At 53.8% G+C, this 17007-nt stretch overlaps 1 pseudogene; it reads left to right on the top strand.

Moving 5' to 3' along the window:
* The first annotated feature begins 1477 nt into the window (after positions 1-1477).
* On the top strand, positions 1478-16637 carry LOC142440218 (mitochondrial fission factor pseudogene; annotated as a pseudogene).
* The last annotated feature ends 370 nt before the right edge of the window (positions 16638-17007 follow it).

Raw genomic sequence — 17007 nt, 5'->3', positions numbered from 1 at the left:
TACAGGGGAGGAAACTGAGGCCCAGGGAATGGTATGCCCTGACCAAGGGGACACAACTAGGAAGGGCAGAGTCAAAGCCTGAGTGAGTGCAGGCGCTGGGGCGACCTCTGGGTTGCTTAACATTAACAAGCACCCATCTCTCTCTTCCCTTCCGTCCGGTGCATTTGGACTCACACTGACCCTAGGCAGAGGGTTTCCCAGCCTGGTCTTTCTCCTGGGGAGCCTGAGCTGCTGACATCGCGGTTAGCAACCCAGCGCCTAAGCCATAGCGCCACCAGGCCTCCTCGTGCTTCCTAATGAAAACTCACGCCAAACCCACTGCTTTTGAGCAGATTCCGACTCAGAGCCACCCAGAGTAGAACTGCCCCTGTGGGTTTCCGAGACGGGCTCTTTTCCCAGTGGAAATCCTCCTCTTTGTTGCCCAGAGCAGCCAGGGGTTTCAAACTGCTGACCTAGTCTCCAGATTCCCTTCTAAGTACTCACCACTCCCCGCCCCCGCCCATCTGCAGGAGCCAATCAGAACACTCCACCCCTCCAGTCACAGCCAATCAGGATGAATCTCTATATTCTCGCAGCATGCAGCTGTGAGCAGTCAAGGAAACCTTGTAAGTTGGAACTGAGATCCCTGAAGGCTCTGCCCGTAGCTGCCAGCCTGCACCTTCCGCGAGTTCTAGTCCACTAAACTCCTCGTTGTTTAAATTTGCCCGAGGTTTAGGGCTGGGCTTTCTGCTTAGCTCCCTCGGTGATGCGAGTCCACCCAGAGGTGGCGCGGAAGAAGAGCCGGTTTCGGACAGGTCACCGCCTCGTGAGCTTAGAGAGCGATCCTGCTCTGTGCACATGGGTTGTCGTACGTGAGACGTGACTAGGCAGTAACAGCCAATACACGGGGACTGCGTCTGACGACCTGTGTGTGGCGTAAGGACCCTTCCCTGCCCTACTGTTCAAATCAACGATTACACACGGAACAGAACCAGACCCAGACCCAACCCATGGCGTCCATTCCGACTCAGGGCTAGTCCACGAAACGGAATAGACCCCCGCCCCCGCCCTGCGCGCGGGGTTCCTTGGCTGCAATCTTTATGGGAAGCCGATGGCCAGTTGGAAGGCGCTGCTGGGTCGAATCAAACCGTGGATCTTTAGGTTAGTAGGGGGGCCCTTATCTGCTTCACGCCACCCAGGGACCAGAGGCCAAAGAACTTTTTGCAAAGGGTGAGCTCAGCTCTCCCTCCCCCCCTCCTTAAAAAGACTCCAGCTAGGTGCTGTGTGGGCCCAGCTGCTGAATGAGTCCTGAAGCCGACCTCCTGGAATTCAGACCAGCTGGGGAGGAGACTCAGTACCAGATAATTACTACCCTTGTAATTGCCCAGATGGTCCAGTTCAGCCTAGTCTGTAATTGGAGCAGGAGGGAGGGGGCTGGCCTCACCCAGCCTAGGGTGGGGGGTCTGGGAGTTTCCTGAAGGGTTGAAGCCAGCGCTAGATGGTGAAAGGTGAGTGGACCATCTATGGGTGAGGAGACCTGGACAGGGGTTCTTGGTGGGGGTGTGGGGTGAGGGCGTGATGGTTGGGTGGGTACGTGGATCCCTGCGCAGAGAGGTATGCACTCTAGAACATTCGTGGTGGAGTGTCTATTGAGGGAATCAGCACACCAGTGTGGCAGGGTGCAGGATCTGATGCAGCTGGAGGCTGGAGAGACTCACAGAGGTCAAGGGTGAAGGATCCAGAAGGTCAAACCATGGTCCTGGATGCTGTGCCCATAGGGGCCTCTGAAGGTTTCTGTCTAATGTTGTATAGCAGCCACCCACAAGTGGATGTTTATTTATGCCCTCACAGATGAGGGCCTAGAAGCCTGGCTTGGGAGCACCAGCTCTAAGGGAGGGCTCTCTCTCTCTCTCTTTCTCTCTCTCTCTCCCTGCCCTAGGGTAAGCTCCTTGTCTCCTTCCACCACCCATGGGTCAAGTGTCCCTAGGATGTCTCTGTGTGTCTTGGCATCCATCTTCCCTTGGATCTTGGAGTTCTCAGTGTGAGGGCCTGGGTCCAAAGGACCCAGCTCTTCTTTCTTGGTGGCAACAGGCTCTGCTTGCTTCTCTTTTTTTTTTTCATCTCTCGTGAGATAAAAGGTCCCTTGGGCTTGGGGCTGGGGCCTGAGGAAGAGTGCTGCATCTCACCCTAACCTCTTTTCAAATGATTTGCTGGTCTCATCAGATCACATCACGAGAGGGGATTAAACCATTGCATAACTGCCAAATCTCATCATTGCATAACTGCCAAACCACTGCGAATCACGGCCAAGTTGACACATATTTGTGGGGGGACCTCACAATTCCATCCATGCCAGCTTCTAAAGAATAGCAATAAACCATGGTCAGATGTCACTTTTGGAAGGTCACTCAGGTCCTGAGAGTCAGCCTGGTGGGACAGGCTTCCAGTCTGCTCCTGAGGCCTCTCCCCAGTCTGGTCCCAGGGTCCCTGTACGAGAGGCCTGTGCTGCCCTCAATGCACCTGGGCCTACCTACTTCTCCTGAGCCACCTGTGAATTTGACCCCTGAGAAAGAGACTGCCTTGATATGGTCCATTTTCTGGCTGGGTAACCTTGGACAAGTCACTTCCCTGCTGGAAGCCTCGGTTTCTCTAGTGCACTGAGGGTGAGAGGCCTACTTGTTTCCTGGACCCCGGGAAGCTCAACTACGACATTACTGGTGAGCACCCTTCATGCTCTGCACAGGCCCATGTCTGTGCACAGGATAGGTGTTTGCACCTAGCTTCTCAACCTCCTGTGTCCCGCTTGAGTCAGAGCCTCAGCATGCTTCACTGCTCTGTTCCCAGCTCCAGAGGGACTCCTCCCTGTCCTTATTCTGTCTAGGAGACGTTTTGGGTCACATCACTCCTCAGTGTGCTGTGCACATGAGAGGTGCCACCAGTACCTATTGATGGTCCATCCCCAGTCCTGACATGGGCCCCTTCACATTGGAGGGCCTATTTGCTGGGTGATTGCTTCCATCATTTCTCCGACATCCTTTCTGTGGCTTAGGGGGAAACAATGGCTGGGATCAAATAGTTTTTTAATCCATCCATCCATCTATCCATCCGAGCCTTCACCTAACTCTACTGTCCATTTATCCATCCCACTAATCTCCCCATCTAGTCATCTACCCATCAGTTCATTCATTTATTTACCCTACTTATTTATTCACATGTCCATAACCCCTCCCATGTGTCCATCCATATATCCATCCATCCCTTTGTCTATGAATCCTACTATTATTTCCACTGTCCCCTTGCCCGTTCACCATCTATCAGCACACTCAGCCATCATTCCACTCCATTTAAGCATTTGTCCATCCATCCATCCATCCATCCATCCATCCATCCATCCATCCATCCTATCCACCTTTCAACTTCCATACATAACACTTGTCTGCTCACCTGTCCGTCCAACCACTCATCTTCACTGAGCCCCTTCTCTGCAGCCAGCACAGTGCTAAGCTCTGGAGAGAAGGGCGAATAAGATGGACTTGCCCCTGCTCTCATGAAGCTTAGTGGAGTCAGCAAGAAGATTTAGAATGGGAGAGTGTGGTGAAGGAAGAAAGTAGGGTCCTGTCATGGAGGAGAGAGAGGTGGTGGGGCTGGCTGTGGTGGAGGAGAATGGGGCATGCTACTGGGAGGGAACCAGAGCTCCTGAGCAGCTGCAGCCAAAGGATCTTGAGGGAGTTCAGGGGAGGGGAAAGGCTGCCCTACAGGTGGCTCTGAAGCTTCAGAAGCACAGGGAACCATCTGCCCAAATGGGGAGATCTGGGTTCATGTCCTGGGTCTGCCACTGCTTCCTGATTATATGAAAGTGGACTAATTCCCTCCCCACTTGGGCCCTCAGTTTCATCCCCTCTAAAATGGGACTCATGATGCTAGTTTCCTCTTGGGGGATGAAGACAATGTACACAGGATAACATGAAACAACCCAGCAGGCCACTGGGCGCCTTGTGGTTGTTACCTGCTATCTACTGGGCTCCGGCTCACGGTTACTCTCAGGTACAGCGGAGCCACGTGGTGGCCTGGCCTGCACCATTGTCACAGTGGGTGTGTGCCCAGGCCACTGCGGTGGCCCTGTGTCTGAGTGCCTTCTCACCCCGGGAACTCACCTTCCAGTCCTAAATCATACTGCGTTCTTTGGGTTCCCATTGGCTCAAATTGAAAATAGATTGGCAGGTCTTTCCTCTGGAAGCTGTGCTGAAACGGGTCTACCACGAATAGCTCTGCTGGCCTTTGAAAGCCCAGGGGGCGTACTCACCAGCACCATTGCCCCAAGCAAGGCACTACAGAATGACAGATGGACAGATAAGACAGCAGGCTGAGCACCTGTTATTGTGAGGGGCCGTCAGGTAGTCATAAGAATCATAACACCTGTTGTTGTCAGGTGCCGGCAACCCTACGTCTGACAGAGCGAAATGCCACCAGTCCTCACCATTGTCACCGTTGCTGAAAGCTGTCACTGGTATTCCAAATGCCAGCAGGGCCACAGAACGTGAACAGGCTTTAGCAGAGCTCCCGGACTGGGAACTGACTATGAAGCAGTACTGGGCTATCCATTTCAGAGGAGCTAGCCACTGGAAACCCTGTGGGCAGGCCAGGCACCGAGGAGGGGCTAAATCAACATTAGGCTTTGTTTCCCCTTCTAATTTTATTTCTCACCAGAGGTCCTGGGGACCCAGTTTTGGCTGTGGCTCATCCTACTGTCTCCTCATTTATAAAACAGGGCAATAGCAGCATCAGCGCCCTAGCAGAGGGCTTACACACTCAGCGGCTAACGGACAGGCTGGCAGTTCAAACCCATCAGTTGCCCTGTGAACATTACAGCCAAGGAAACACCAGGAAATTGTTCTCCTCGGTCTGATGGGGTCTTTGTGAGTCTCGAATCAACTCAAGAGCCAGGGGCGTGCTTATGGTTTTGTGTGAGAAGTGCCGGGTTACTGTGTGTGGTGGCTGGAGCAGTGGATGGCCCATTAGTCTGAGCCTGGCAGGCCTCCTTCCTTCCAACCCAGGCCACTGCTGGCATGTCATGTCCCAGCTCCACAGGGGTCTCCAAGCAGGGCGGACATGGCTCAGGCTCTGGTGCTCTTGAAGGGGGGAGAGTGACATGGAGCAGTTTCCATGGGTAAGGCGCACTCAGCAAGTTGAAAGGAGTACTTTGGCTCGAGCAGGCATGTGTCCTCCTGTGCCCATGGTCGCTCCGCGCCCTCTGCAAGAAGATGGAAACCACCCAAGAGCCCAGCGGCAGAAGTGTGGGTGAAGAAACTCATGTGGTCCAGACACACATGATGGCATTCTCTGCAACACTGAAAAACGAGGACAAAATCACAGAGCACCTGGTGACAGGAGGGACCCGGAGAACATGATGCTGAGCTGTCAGTCAAGCCCCAAGGGACAGATAATGTCTGAGACCACTGGGATGAGGTTAAGCGTCAGGACAGACAGGCATGCCAGGGAGTGCAGATGGAGGAGGGGCAGGGGGAAGGGATGGGAGGAGTTGAAGCAACAGATTAGCAGGTTGACAGGTAGAGACAGGGTGACAAGGAAGCTGGAGGTCCCTAGAGGGGGGAGAGAAACTAGGGTGTGTGGGGGTGCATAGATAGAATATGGGGGTGGGGGTGGATGAGAGGTTTGAACCATTGAATGTACAATTCATAGTCTGAGATGTAGACACCCACTTCCATGAAACAGAAACAATCAACCCAGCTCCTTTCGTCTTAAGAGTCTCCAAGGGTCATGCTGCATAGCGGGTTAAGCACCGGGTTGTAAATCAAAAGGCTGGAGGTTCAAACCCGTCAGCTGCTCTGAGGAAGATGGGGCTTCCCAGAGACCGCAGCCTCCGGAACCCCAGGGAGCCGCTCTGCTCAGTCCAGGAGGAAGGAGCCTGACTGTGCTTGGCGCCGACGACGAAGTCACCTCTGTGAGATGGTGCCAAGCTGCGGGTCGGGAAGCATTTCAGGGTTTCCCATAGGTGCTAGTCTCCTCAGCTGCACCTTCCATACCTGCTCCCCCTCCCCCCCCGGCCCCTGTGCCTCTGCTGGAGCTCCTGAGGTGGGGCCCCACCCCACGTGTTTCCTCCCAGTGTCCGTCTGTCTGATGTCCTTCCCATGCTCTGGAAGCTCCGGGGTTTGGCCAGCGGCTGTCTTGTCCCTGCTGTAGTGTCAGCCCCACAAGGGAGCCTGGCCCAGAGAGGGTGCTCAACACCTATTTGCTGAGAAAGGAAGGAAGAGGGAGGTGAAGGAAAGGAGATGAGGCGTGGGGAGGCCCGGGCACAGTAGGGGTGCAGGACACTGTGGCTAGGGTGGGGGTGGGTCTGGGAGAGAGGGAGGGGAGAAGGCTCCCTTCCCCTCAGCTTTTCCCAACAGCCATGTCTCTGTGGTGTTTCCATGGTGGTCTCATTCCCCCACCTTTCTCTTTCTCTCTCTCTCTCTTTCTCTCTCTCTCTCATGGAATGAAAACATCTGCCATTTCAACCCCTTTGACACAGGCCACTCAGTGACACTAGCCACGTGCAGCCTGATCTTCAACGGTCCCCACTCTGTTTCTACATCACCTTGAACAGAGCGTGACCCCCCCATGGGGACCGACACGTGGGGACCGCCCTTGCCTAGCCGGGGTCTTTTGTGTGAATGGGGTTGTATAGTTGTCCTTTGAAGCGGGCTTCTGCTGCCCGCTCAGCGCCAGCACCGTGTGCTGAAGGTTCAGTCATGTGGCAACACGGACCCGACAGGACTTCTGAACTCTTCGAGGCTGGGCAACATTCCATTATACGCATGCACCCACCCACCCCTGCCCTGCAGCCCCCATCCACTGGAGGTCCCTTAGGCTGCTGGGAGCGGTGCTGCAGTGACCGCTGCTCGCTTTAGAAGGGCCAACACTCTCCTTTCCCAGGTGGCCATTGGTCAGAGGCCACTGCCCTTCCCCCATCCCCACTGCCTGGGTCTGGGAGCTCAGCTTGGCAGCAGCTACAGACAGATGAGACGAGCTTTCACTGGGTCTGGAAGCCTCCTTCACCTGCCATGCTGGTTCCTCACCTACAGGTTTTGCTCAGCAAGCGCCCGCCAACAAGAAGCCTCTGCTGCCACCTGCCGGGCACCTGGAAAGAGTCGCCAAACTCGACTCGCTGCCAAGATGGTTCCAACTCACAGGGACTGCATAGATCAGGGTAGAACCGCCCCTGTGGATTTCTGGGGATAACTCCTCAGGAGGGTGGAAAGCCCAGTCTTTGTCCTGCGGAGTGGTCGGTAGCTTCCCACGGCAGACCTTGTAGCAACATGTGGCCACTGTGCCACCAGGGTTCCCTCGCAGTCACCGAAGGAGCCCCCCAAAGTGGCACCAGCAACACGGGGCGGGCCCTGGCTTCTGAAGCGAGCCACACACTTTCGGGATGTTTCCGTCGCAGACAGCCGGGAGGTGGCATCACTGTACATGGTGCCCGATGTCAACCTCCCTGAGCTCCAGGGTCCTGAGGGCCAGGTTAGGGCAAGTCTAGGAGACCAGCACAGCAGACAGGCACCCAGTCTGGTCACTGTTGCCTTCCAGCTCTGTGATCTTGGGCAATGCCCGTCATGGCTCCGAGCCACAGTTTACCACTCTGTAAAATGGGACAAGTCAGAGTCCCTCTCTCTGAGGGCTGGACAGAGAATCAGGTGTAAACATGGACTTCTAGAGACCCAACAGACACATGCCAGCCGGGCCTTGATGCCTCTTCACGGCTGAGAAGCCAGTCGTTGGGAGATGCTCCTTGGGGAAACTGAGTCACAGAGGCAGGAAGTGCCTGGGCCCAATCTCCTGCCTGAGTCACAGACCTAATGCTGAGAAACCTCCTTTCAGCCACCTCCAGAAATGCCTGGTGTCGCAGTCAGCTGCGTCCCCTGCCTCCCTGTCCCCGTGGTCAGTGCACGCTTAATCCCTGCAGGGGTCCCAAAGGGGCCCCTTCTTCAAGGGGCGTGTGTTCCCCTGGAGGGCAAGAACCCCTCCCTGGGGGGAAAACGATGGCCTTCCCTCAGAGGGGCAGGCGCAGCGGAGTAGGAGCTCTGAAGAGAGCTGATGAATGGGTCTCCCTGCTTCACAGACCAGAGAATGGAGGCTCTAAGGGTCAGGCCACCGGCCCAGGGTCACACAGCTACACTGGGTTAGGACCCCCGGGCTCCCCCAGAGTGTCCATCAGAGAAGGTCCTGGTGGCTGGATTCCCTCGGCCTGGCCTGTCTCCCCCAGCCCAGCTCTGGGACCAGCGAGGCTCAGCAGGAAGCCCTTCCCATCCTGAAGCCCAGAACAGGGACAAGCTTTGACGTCAGCACGTCCACATTCCTGCCCTCCAGCCTGGGGGCGGGCTCTCCGATTTCCTCCCTCCAGCCTTGGCACCACAAACAGGAAGCTGGGTCATGTGGGTGCGTCCAGGCTCCGGACGGCAGTGGAGGGGTCGGCGTTGAACTAGGCACCTGCTCCCAGGCAGCGCCTACCTGCCCCAGGGCAGGTAGATGGGGCCATGTCCAAGTGTGCCCCCAGGCCACTGACACTGCCCTCACTGCCTCATGCCCTCCGGTCTCCATAGGCTGAGGCCCTGACCAGGTGACTGGTTAACCTCCCGTCTTTAACCCAGACACAGATCCTGCACTGAGCTCTCCAGCTGTGAGCTTGACGTGGTGCTCTGAGACAATTCCCCTCAAAGCCGACACTTGAGGAAACCGAGGCACTGACATGGAAAGTCAGGAAGCCACCATCTGTGGGGGGGGGGGGTTGAGCAAGACAGGGGTTCAGAGCCCAGCAGTCTGGCCCAGTGCACCCACCCCGGCACAGCCTCCTCACCAGCTCCATGCGGCCCCTAACCCCCTGACTGCCCCACTGCAATTCTAACTCAAAGGGACTCTAGCAGACAGGGTAGAACTGCCCCCGGGGTTTCCAAGACTGCAACTCTTTAATGGAGTAGACCACCTCGTCTGCTTCTCACAGAGCGGCTGGAGGTTTCGAACTGCTGACCTTGCAGCTAGCAATCCAATGTGTGATCATGACACCAGCTCCTCCCTTATCAACGCTCAAAACAGCAACTCTGAGGACGACACCTCTGGTCTAATTCCTTCCATGGCTGCCTTTTACCCTGGGGACAAGACCCACCTTCACACCCTTTACCTCTTGACCCGACCCCCACCCCAACTATTATTATTGTTTGCCGCTGTCCATTGCCATCGAGTAGATTCTGCTTCGCGGCAAATGCACATGTGCAGAGCAGAATTGCCCCTCGGGGTTCTGAGGCTGTGACCCCCACAGAGGCAACCCGCCAAGCTTGTTTGCTGAGGGACTTTTGGGAGGGTTTGAACTTCCTACCTATCAGCCGGTGGTTGGGCGCTTCCCTGTTTGTGCTGCGCTGGCACTCATTCCCAAATGACACCCTTGATAGAGGCTCCTCTCTCTTAGGTCTCCTGTCTTCCTTGCCCCTCTCTCCCTCACACCCTCCCTGCTCTCGAAGTGATGCTGACTCAGAGAGACCCTATCGGACAAGGTGGAACCTCCCGTGGGTTTCCAAGGCTGCGACTTTCTAAAGACATAGAAAGCCTCCTCTTTCTCCCTTGGAGCAGTGGGTAGGTTCCCACTGCTGACCCAACACAGAACTCCCTACACCACCAGGGCTCCCTTCCTGCCCCGGGAGCCACTCATAAACCCCCGAGAGCCCGCTTTTCTTAGAAGGAAACTCGGTCAAAGTGGGGACAGGATTTTCACCCAGTAGGAGCCAGAGTGGCAGAGCCATCCCCACCTGGGTCTGGCCGGTCCCAGCTGCCCCCCTTGCATGCCTGCGGCTCCCAAATGTGAGGGTTGGAGGGGTCATGGAGCCCTTAGTCCCGGCGATGCAGGGGAGGTGCCTGGGAACCTGCATCTTAGCACTTGACCCAAGAGTCTGAGAACCTCTGCTCTCCAATTCTTCACAGCCCTGGGGGTGGGCGTATGGGCACAGACGCTGCAAATCCCGGTGGGACTTTCCCAGCTCAAGGCAGCCAGCAGGCTTCAGCCTCACTTTACCCTCAGCTCCATCCCCTTTCCGGGTTCCCCAGAGGTTTCCCTGCCTCCCTCTTCAGTGTCCTCAGATCTTGGAGGGAAAGGCGCACCTCTGACACCCTCTACTAGGACCACCCTGTCCATCATCTCTGCTGGTATGTGCTTCATGTATTTGGATGTATTTCTATTAGAAACAAAGCAATACCCCCAAGCCAAACCCACTGCCCTCACGTCAGTTCTGAGAGCAACCCCACAAGGCCCACGAGCGAGTCTCAATAGGTTTCTGAGGCTGACTCTTGCAGAGCGAGCTGTCCCCGCTTTCTCCCACAGGCAGCGGGTGGGTGTGGACCACCGGCCTTCTGGTTACCAGCCAAGTGCTTTAGCCACGGTGCCACCACAGCCCTGACATTGCTGATGGACACACTCCTATTGATCATTGCTTTATCTCCTTGATGGGATTGACCCTTTTGTTGACAGTCTCTATGGCTTTTAATAGTTGTTGTTTTTTTAATGTAAAGCTATCTGAAAGTAGTGTGGCCACCCCTGCCTGCCCTTAATTTTTTATTTTTTTGCCGTTTGCAAGGAGCGTTTCTCTCTCCATCTTTTATTTTCAGTCTGTCTGTGTCCTCAGGTCGAGGGCAGGCAGCAAAGAGACGGGTCTTTTTTAAAATGGGTGTCTGGCCGGTGCTTTTCTCCCAAAGAGCTGGGTGCGCTGCTCCGTGGCAGCCGCCCTCCGTGAAGCACTGGTGTTGAGGTCAGGTGTGGGCCTGGCAGAAGCAGGCAGGGCGTGGGGACACTTCACCCAGCTCCACCAGAAGCAGCCACGTCTGTTTCCTCGTCTGTAAAACACAGAGACCCAGCAAGGCCTGCTTCCTGGAGTTGTTTGGAAGGAGTCTTGGTGGGACGTGGCTGCTAACCAAATGTTGGTGGAGGTGAGTCCACCCCGGGGCTCCCCTGGCAAAGATTACAGCCAAGAAAGCCCCAGGGACAGCTCTACTCTGTCACCACGAGCCATGAGGACTGACTGGTACATGAGACTAAGGGCAGATATTTGGCTTTCCCCTTCCTTTCTCAGGTGGTCCCTTCCCGAGATGCTTGCTGGGCAAAGACATGTTCCTCTCTAAAGCAGTGGTTCTCAACCTTCCTAGTGCCGTGACCCTTTCACATGTTCCTCATGTGGTGGTGACCCCCAACCATAAAAACTTTTTTTTCATAAAATTATTTTCATTGCTACTTCATAACTGTCATTTTGCTACTGCTATGAATTGGGTGACCCCTGTGAATGTGCCATTCAATCCCCCAAGGGGTGGTGACCCACGGTTGAGCACTGCTGCTCTAGAGGCTCTTGTGGGCACAGACCGTGCCCCTGGGTTGTGGGCAGGGGGATGTGCTTGGAGCCCCCAGCTCTGCGAGTCAGGCAGTGGTCCCAGTCTCAGGCAGCCGGCACTGCTTCTCAGGGGGGTGCCGTGAGAAGACCCCCAGTGTTCTCCCCTGTCCCTGCCTGCCATTGTGGCTACAGGGCTGCCTGACAGGTGCTTCTTCAGGCGCTGGCGCCCTCCGGTGGCAGCACCTCAGGGACCCCTGGGGGGAAAGATTCTGGATCAGTTCACCCTGGAAGCCCCCGGGCCGGTGGGCTCTGCCCTCGAGGGTGGCTGTGAGGGGCTGGAAGGGATGGCACCCAGCTCCAACAGCAGCAACTGTACGGTTTCTTAGTGGGTGCCAACGTCTTGGACCAGACAAGGCTTCGGGATGCCCGTCTTGCATTTCCTCTCACAGCCGCCATCCTTCCCACACTGATGTTCTTCGGATGCTTCTGACACGACTTGCTTCGTTCTGGAGAAGGTTCTTGAAATGCTCCTCCAGGGAGGCTCCCCCGGGAACAGCTTCGCGGTGTCTGGCTGCTAAAAAGGCGTTCAGCTCCATTTTAGAAGGCTCTCCCCACCTTCACAATTCCCCCCCTTCTCCCCAGAGGATCAGGTCTCCAGCTGCAGGGTTTGTCCCCCCACCCGTTTCCTTTCAACGCTTTGAAAACAGTATTCCACTGACGTCTTCTGTTTCCATGCAGTGGACAGAAAAGTGGGTCGCCAATCGAAGGGCTCCTGTAAAAGGACTGCCCCGGGGCCTCTGGCGCTCTGTAATGCCGCCCGCCAGCCCGGCTTCCGTCTTTTCAGTGAGGAGCCTCGCTGAGCGCCTCTCTGCGCCTCCTGGAAGCCTGGTAGCCTGTCTTGAGCGATGGGCACCATGCGAGGGAAACAGACAGACGCCACAGAGCGGCGACTTTTCTCCAGAAAGGATTCCCATTGTCTCCTGGCAGGGATTTGGGGGATGAGCAACTTAATCTAAAGAGGTTTTGGGGTTTTATTAAAACATCTGGTTTATTTCTAGTTCCCTTTACTTCCAGGGAGTCAGTCGTCTGTTGAGAAGAATTGCGGCTGGGCACCTAGGGTATTTAGCCTGTCTGATGTGACAGGCCCTGACTTCTCAATTTCACACCTCGGCCCTCCTGAGAGGATTCCTGGAGGCCCTGTGGGCTAAGCATTGAGCTGCTAACCACAAGATCAGCAGTTCAAGCCCACCAGCCACTCTGGAAGAAAGATGACTCTGTTCCTGGATGGCTTGGAACCCCTAAGGGGCATTTCTACTTGGTGGGGTTTGTCTGAGTTGGACTAAACTCCCTAGCAGTAGGTTACCCTCCTAGGAAGATGCTTTGGTGGCACCATGGGTTAGGCATTCGACTGCTAACTTTAAGGACAGTGGTTCAAACCCAATCAATGCTCTGAGGCACAAAGACGAGGCTGTCTGCTTCAGGACAGGTTTCGTCTTGGATATACCAAGGAGTTGAACGTTGTCCTGTAGGTTCCTGTCGGTCAGGATGGACTGAGTGACCATGGAGTTGAGTTTAACCCCCTGAGGTAAGACAAGATGTAAGAACTCATCTCAGACTCCCTGCTGCCACTGCCTACCCTCTGCCTGCTTTGGAACGGACACCAGCTCCGGGAGAAGCCACACCCAGCAGCCCCTCAAGTCCGGTCTGCCAGACCGGCATTGAATTCCGGGTGCTGCCCTCGCAAAGTTCCACACACGCACGTCTTAGCAGACCCAGATTCTCTCCTCACAGTTTGGAGGCCCAGGTAGCACCAGGTTGGTTCCGTCTGGACAAGGCACGGCAGTCTCGGCTTCACAGGGGTTCTCTCGGCAGCATGTCAGCGAGGCTGGGTCTTCACATGGCTCTCTGAGAAGATCACCAGCCCCAGGGCTCAGGGCTCAGCCTAATCCAGGAACGGTGTATCTTAACTGGCATCGACCAGGAACCTACCTCCAAATAAGGCCTGTCCTGAGGTTCTAGGCGGAATGCTGTTCTGTGGAGACTGAGGGCCTGGAAGGGAGTGCGTGGCCAAATCTATGCACTCGTTGCCAGAGCTTAGAAGCGTGGATGTAGTTAGAGAAAGATCTCGACAGTCCCGAGATAGACAGAAGGAAGACTGGACTTAGTTTAAGCAGAGGGGCAACCAGGAAATCACTTAGAAAAGTGAGATTTGCACTTCCAGGGTTGGGATAAAAGAAATTCTAACGGAAACAATGGTCTGTTTGTTTAAAAATTCTGTCAATGTAGTGGAGGAGTCTACAGATGAATATTTATATATTCTTTAGGTTGAAAATTTATGTGTAGGTTTCATGCCAAAGGGAACAGACTGATGGCTTTGAACACATACATTGTAATTTTTCCTATTGTAAAAAGAATCCAAGCAGGATGAAAAGTCAAATAACAAAGTAGGAGAAATATTTTCAACATATAAGACCAACAAAGGATCATCATTTTTATTAAGGATGGTAGTTCGGGCTGTGGGTCAACTTGGCTGGGCCGGGAGCCTCAGGAGTGGGCAGTTAAGATATAGCCCTTCCTCACAATGGCATCCAGTGTGATGTCATCACTTCCGTGATAAGATGTTCTAGAAGCAGCCGATCGCAGAGGTGTGGCCTGCTTCCAATATGTGTGGCCACTCTAGAAAGGCTTGCTCCCTTTTTGCAGGACATGGGTCGGCATCTGGTTCACTGTGTGACCTCTTGTTCTTTGGACTTGACCCAGCCACCTGACTTCGTGTCTGCCAGTCATGGGAGTTGTCTGCCGTCTTACCTGCTGACTCCATTCATTTGCCCCTGCAGCTAGCCGCTTGTCTTCTAACCTGCTGCTCTTGGGTTCACCAAGCCCTGGAGCTACGATGGTCAAGAGAAGCTAAACCAGTGACATCTGACCCACAGGCTTGGAAATGGCTAGCTTGTACAACTATGTGAGCCATTTCCTTAAGCTAAGCCTATCTATCTGTCTATCTATCTATCTATCTATCTATCTATCTATCTATCTATCTATCTATCTATCTCACTGATTTCACTTCTCTGTGGAACCCAGCCTAAAAGCACATATCTGACAATAAAGAAGCAAAGAATAAATCAAACAGAGAACAAGGGAAACAATTTGTAAAAAGAAGGCCAACACTCAAATAATAAGACGTATACTAATAATCAAGTAACAGTATATTGCAGCAGTAATGAGAGACCATATATTTAAGTATCTAATGCATGCGAGAGGAAAGCAAAGGCACTCTTTGGTGAGGTAGAGAAGTGGATATCCCCCCACTGCTGGCGACAGTCTTTGTTGTCATTTTTTTGGAGTGGATCTTGGCACATGGATCTACAGTCTTGGGCACATGCACACTTTTTCACCTAATAAGTGCCCTTCAACTCTGTTATTGTCCTGCAATGACAACTTGCAGGACGTGCATAACAGTGCTTTTTCTAATGGCAACCTTTTGGATAAAATAAAGACGCTTATGCATTGGTGAATCCAATCCATCGAATGTTGTGTGACTCTTCAAGTTAATGATACAACGTTTGCAGTAGTAATTCAGAAAATGCCAAACACAGGGTGTGGACCCTGGGGGACAGTCGCCTCTGATGCCATTGCTCAGCTAGGAAGCTCCAGGGCCACATGAGAACCAACATAGCAACACCCAACCTATTGCCACAGAGTTGATTCCGACCCATAGCAATCCTATATGGGACTTGTGAGGCTGCACATCTCAATGAGAACAGAGACCTTCATCTTTCTCCCTGGGAGTGGCTGGTGGGTGTGAACAGCTGACCTTGTGACTAGTAGCCCAAAGCTTACTCAACAGTGCCACCAGGATCCTATACATGAGTATGAGGGGGTGTGGCAGTAACATAATTTCATGTCAACTCAAAGATAGATAAAAGTGGATGTACACTGGTGCAGATAGGAGCTGGAGACACAGGGAATCCAGGGTGGATGATACCTTCAGGACCAGGGGTATGATGGGCGATACAGGGAGGGTAGAGGGTGAGTGGGTTGGAAAGAGGGAACCGATTAGAAGGATCTACATGTGACCTCCTCCCTGGGGGACGGACAACAGAAAAGGGGGAGAAGAGAGACGTCAGATAGGGCAAGATATGACAAAATAATGATTTATAAATTATCAAGGGTTCATGAGGGAGAGAGGAGTGGGGAGGGAGGGGAAAAAAGAGGACCTGATGCAATGGGCTTAAGTGGAGAGCAAATGCTTTGAAAATGATGAGGGCAAAGAGTGTACAGATGTGCTTTACACAATTGATGTATGGATGGATTGTGATAAGAGTTGTATGAGCCACTAATAACATGTTTTGCTAAAAAAAGGGCAGTGCTTCGCCCCGGCGCCTCCGCACACTCGGCCAACGGCCTCGGAGAGCGCCCTTACTCCACGGAGCGCCTCGGGAGCCAGCGGGCAGCGGCCCTGCACGGGGACCCTCCAGCGGGCCCAGGGGGACCAAGTGGCTCCAAATCCAACACATGCCCTTTGAAGCAAGTTAAGGGATTTACTATGAAGCCCAGAAGCAGATAGTGCCAAGTAGCAGGCAGCAGTAGTTGCCCATTTGGTGAGTGGGCAACATTTCCCTCTCCCACTGCTGCTGAGACGGTGGAAATCAGTCGCATCCAGCATGAGATGGGATACACCGAAGGCATCAGTCTGCGAATGAGGGTCCCAGAGAAGTTAAAAGTAGCACCGCCGAATTCTGACCTAGAACAAGGATTTCAAGACGGCTCTCCAAACGCTAGTGTGATAATGCAGGTCCCAGAGAGGATTGCTGTGGCAGGAAATAAGACATTCCATTTTCAAGACCAGCAGATCTTGACCTTATTCAATCGACTCCCTTTAAGCCTCTGGCACTGAAAACACCACCGCGTGTTCTTACACTAAGTGAAAGACCGCTAGACTTTCTAGACTTAGAAAGACCTGCTCCAACGCCTCAAAATGAAGAAATGTGGACGGTTGGCAGGCTAAAGAGAGAGTGCTCTATGAGTGAGAATGCTGTCTGCCAGAATGGACAGCTGATGAGGAACGATTCCATGTATGGTATTTCAAATATGGACACGTCTCTTGAAGTCACTTCAGATGACATGACGGTTGTAGATCCAGCTTCTTTAAGACGACAGATAATCAAGCTGAATAGACGCCTGCAGCTGCTTGAGGAGGAGAACAAAGAGTGGGCCAAGCGAGAGATGGTTATGTACTCCATCACGGTCACCTTCTGGCTGCTCAACAGCTGGCTCTGGTTTCGGCACTGAAGGGAATCCCAGCGTTCAAAGAGATTTGGCTCAACGGCTAGAAATATAAACAATTTGCAAACATCTTTGTTTCTGTCTTTGCACTGAATGCCGTTTTATATAATCCGTGCCCTGAAAATGTATTTCTCCCGGAGAGGCAGGATGGTCTGGTTTGCAGCAGTAAAGGTAGCCTGTGTCACCCACCATGGTGTCCTTGGAGCCAGCCCTGCAGGAACACCTGTGTACCCTGCCCCCACCTTGTGCATGTTCTGTAAATAGGTGCCAGTGTGTGCATGAGAGGCCTAGATCTTCGCTGACTCAGTCCTCACGACTGATTCTCTAAACGGGAGAAAGGGTGCGCAGAGGAAGGTTGGAGGAGAGGATCTGAAAAGAGCAG

This window comes from Tenrec ecaudatus, chromosome 2 (assembly GCF_050624435.1).
Source record: "Tenrec ecaudatus isolate mTenEca1 chromosome 2, mTenEca1.hap1, whole genome shotgun sequence".
NCBI classification, from domain to species: Eukaryota; Metazoa; Chordata; class Mammalia; order Afrosoricida; family Tenrecidae; genus Tenrec; species Tenrec ecaudatus.
The sequence above is the reverse complement of the archived record's forward strand: the minus strand, read 5'-3'. Positions and strand labels throughout refer to the sequence as shown.